This window comes from Priapulus caudatus, unplaced genomic scaffold, assembly GCF_000485595.1.
Source record: "Priapulus caudatus unplaced genomic scaffold, Priapulus_caudatus-5.0.1 Scaffold861, whole genome shotgun sequence".
In the NCBI taxonomy this organism is placed as follows: domain Eukaryota; kingdom Metazoa; phylum Priapulida; class Priapulimorpha; order Priapulimorphida; family Priapulidae; genus Priapulus; species Priapulus caudatus.
Genome location: NW_014577922.1, coordinates 42,750 through 47,333, shown reverse-complemented (window position 1 = coordinate 47,333; position 4,584 = coordinate 42,750).

Below are 4,584 nucleotides of genomic sequence, written 5' to 3'. Positions count from 1 at the left end.
ATCTATCTATCTATCTATCTATCTATCTATCTATCTATCTATCTATCTATCTATCTATCTATCTATCTATCTATCTATCTATCAAGCTATCTATCTATATATCTATCTATCTATCTATCAATCTATCTATCTATCTATCTATCTATCTACTACTGTACCTTTAGTAACAGTAAAGCAAGTCAGTGCAAGCTGAATCTTGTTTGGACAATGTTGCTGCGGGGGCTCGTTTATTTAATGCTGCTGCAGGTGCACCAATGTTTCACCATGTTTGGCCTCATTCTGTCCTCCTGCGACCTCAGATGACCTCGGAGGTCAAATATAATGTGCCCATGACATTCAGCATCAAAAGTTACTACTACTAAACGTCCTTGGACATTTCTAGAGTGCTCCATATTGATTTGCATTGCGAACAGACAAACAAACAGACATACATTCACAAAATTAATATGTATTAGATATATATATGTGTGTGAGTGGGAGGGGCGGGCGTGCGTTTGGGTGTGTGTACGCGCGTGCTTCTGATAGAAACGTCGCCGTGATGAGAGATGAAAAAAAGTTGTATATGACGTACGCAACGGGAAAAATACTGAACAGTAGTTGATTTCTTTTTTTTGCCGTTACTGTTATTTTAGTACATCGCAGACTTTGTTTTCTTATCTAGACAACAGGACTACACGTCTTGTGTAGGACAAAATGCCAAATGACCAAGGTTTTTTTCAGACCATCGAAAAGAAATCCTATCGCGTAAGCATTCGCTAATGTAGTTTGTGTGGAGATTACTTACTCATCACGTGATCATACTTAAAAACTCCGCTGATTTAATTTGCGAGTTAGTTTGACTAGCGTGCGACCGAGTCGTTTTAATGAAAACATCGATGTCTTGCTGCATTTATTATCGTCTAGTGGGCGGAGACAGCGCGAATGGATTGAACGTCGCAGCGACTGGGAGAGAAATTCTGTACCAACGATGCGAGGCTCGTATTTAATTAGATAAACCCGTTATATTTCACTCAAGCGGGGACACTGTCGTAGAAATCTCAAGCAACGAGCGCTCTCGCTCACAAGCTACTCATTATCAATAGACAGCGAATCAATTAGTTTCTCCACTGTCATGCCTGCCTCTACTGCCACGCCCTGCCTGCACTGCCTCCACCGTCCCCGCGCCTGCCTCCACTGCCTTCACCGTCACCGCCTGCCTCCACTGCCTCCACCGTCACCGCCTGCCTGCACTACCTCCACCGTCACCGCCTGCCTGCACTACCTCCACCGTCACTGCCTGCCTCCACTGCCTCCACCGTCACCGCCTGCCTTCACTGCCTCCACCGTTACCGCCTGCCTCCACTGCCTCTACTGCCTCCACCGTCACTGCCTGCCGCCACTGCCTCCACCGTCACTGCCTGCCTCCACTGCCTCCACCGTCACCGCCTGCCTCCACTGCCTCCACCGTCACCGCCCGCCTCCACTGTCGCGCCCGCCGTCGTCGAAAGTGACACGTGACAATCAGCCGACGTCGCGCCGCCGCGTGCGTGACGTTCGCTGCGACAGTTATACAAAGCCTCTCTCTCCACGTCACATCGTCACATGCGCCATGTCGTGCTGTCCCTCGCCGTGCGGCGTCAGTTGTACCTCGTGAGCGCAGATACACGTACGCACGACAATCGCCATTCTAATACGACTCTAATTAAGAGAACAGAAGCTCTGCGTCTGACGGCAGCTGTTCGTCAAGCACACACGCACGCTAGCACACACTACTGCCAGCCGCGCGCCTTCTCACATCTGCCTGCTTGGCCGTACCCACAGGCACTTGGGCCGTTTCATCAATAATAAATTGATGCCGAATAAATACAAATTGCATTTAGGCTTAATACCAAAGTTTTAACGTTTGTGGTAAGTCTTAATCGCCTAATAATTCTACGTAAATGCCGTTCAATGCTCCACTGCAACGCAATCTCACAGCACGCACGCCACCGTGCTTAAACTCAGAGAGAAGACGGAGTGAACATAGGCGTGCTGTATAATTGCGTGTCACAGAGGAGGATTTTGAACGGCATTTGCGTAGAATTATTAGGCAATGGAGAGCTACAAAAACATTCAGACTTTTGTCGAATAATTTTATTATTGAAACGGCCCTAGTGCGTGTGGTCACACCCTGCACGTGCTCCGTCGCTTAACGTCGCTGGCAAACACCTGCGCGTGAAAATCCCGCTGAGCACGCGGTTGCAGCGTCGCACAGATGACGAAATGTTGAATACTAATTATCAGGAATGAATAATAATAGATTCTATCTAGATCTATATAGATCTATTATTATTCACTCCTGTATTTGTTATATTTCAAGATTAGAAAGTATTTTTTTTAATAGCACTAATTATTATGGTTTGTTATATTTAGGTTTAGTATGATATATTATGATAAATCCACGTGTATTGGCTTTGTTAACAAGAGCGTTTTGTCAGTCGGTCTAACTGTTTATCTAGCAAGCCGATTGAAGGTAGCTCAGGGATCGAGCAACACAGCATAGCGGTCAGTATAGTCTCATCATGAAATAAAAGCAACTTTATATAATAATAATAATAATAATAAAATACTCTTAACATCGTCATAAAATCTAATGAGCTTATTAAAAAACCGATTGAGAATCACGAAATGGACCTTATAAGCCGGAAATATGCACCACGGCTGCCACTAATCGGATAGAAATCAAGTTTACGAATGGGAACATCCATTCCACACAGACGGTAACCGTAGACGTGTGTGATTCACAGATGCGCTTCAGCGCATAAGCAGCTTCCACGCAAATTAATTACTGTGACATATACAGACAGAAAGGGTTAAAGAAAGATTTTTCTGGATGCCACTGCAGATCAAGCTTAATGATCTTCCCGTCTCATGATGACGATGATACACGACATATGTTTGAACCCGTAAAAGCGCCGTCTCCACCAGCTCTCTTCTCTCCCCTCCTTCTCTCCCTCCTCCTTCTCCACCAGCTTCTCCTTTCTCCCCTTCCTTCTCCACCAGCTCTCTTCTCCCTCCTCCTTCTCCCCCTTCTCCTTCTCCACCAGCTTCTCCCCTCCTCCTTCTTTACCACCTTCTCCCTTCTCCCCTGTCTCCTTCTCCACCAGCTTCTCCCCCACCTACTTCTCCACCAGCTTCTCCAAATTTTACACAAACCTTCAAGTGTACTAGTGTACACAACCTATCGTAACACAAAGACGAGCTGTCATTGGTCGGGTCGGCACGCATGCGCATACGCATCCTATCTCAGATATTTCGCACACGTCAGATATTTCACGCGACACTGGCGTTGCCCGGGAAATAAAGCGCTCAGTTGGTGACCACTTGATTGAAAGAAAAATACCCAAAAATATAGCAATCTATCTATCTATCTAGCTAACTATCTATCTATCTATCTATCTATCTATCTATCTATCTATCTATCTATCTATCTATCTATCTATCTATCGCTCTATCTATTTATCTATCTATCTATCTATCTATCTAGCTGGCTAGCTAGATCTATCTATCTATCTATCAAGTCAGTGCAAGGTGAATGTTGTTACGACAGTGACATGGCGCATGTACCATAATTCGTGTATACTCACTCAATCTAATAAAAAAAAACATATCTAATATAACTAATCTAATATAACTAAAATATATATACTTACTCAATCTAAATATTTTTAAAAATTTACGCGCATTGTACAGTCATGCAAGTCAGTGCAAGGAAATCCCATTTTATCTAGTTCTGCTGCATGGGCCGGTTTATTTACCGCTGCTACATGGGTGCGTTGAATTAACGCTGCTGCAGGGGCATGATTTTTTCATCATTTTTTCGTTTTGCGATGTCAGATGACCTCGGAGGTCAAATCCAATGTGCCCATGTTCCAATGTATCCAAAGTTACATGTAATGGATATAGATAGATAGATAGATAGGATAGATAATAGAATAGATGGATGGATGGATGGATGGTTGGATTGGGATTGGATGATGGATGGACTAGATAATGGAGATGGCATGGATGGATGGCATGGATGGATAGAATGGATGGATGGATCATGGATGGATGGATAGATGGTGATGGGATGATAAGAATTGGATGGATGCTTAGGACTGGATGGATGGGATCTGGCATGAGGTGGATGGATAGAATCAGATGATAGATAGATAGTATGAGAATAGAAAGAAAGAAAGAAGACCAGATAGATAGATGGATTGGATAGATAGATAGATTAGATTAGATAGATTAGATAGATAGATAGATAGATAGATAGAATAGATAGATAGATAGTAGAGATAGAATAGATAGAATAGATAGGATATGATCATGATAGATAGATAGATAGACACACTTGCACGCACCCGATTCCAGGGTAAATTCAATACAGGCAAACGTGTTCTACCTTCGTCACCGACTTACGCGTACGCTGTGAAGCCGCACAAAGCTCTGCATTATCCGCATTCTTCCTGTCTATATTCTTATATAATATCTAATACATATTTGTGGAAGTTCTCTGTTCGTTGCTGTTCTCGATTCAAATCATATCGGTCCTGCTATATTTATGTCCCAAGGATGGCA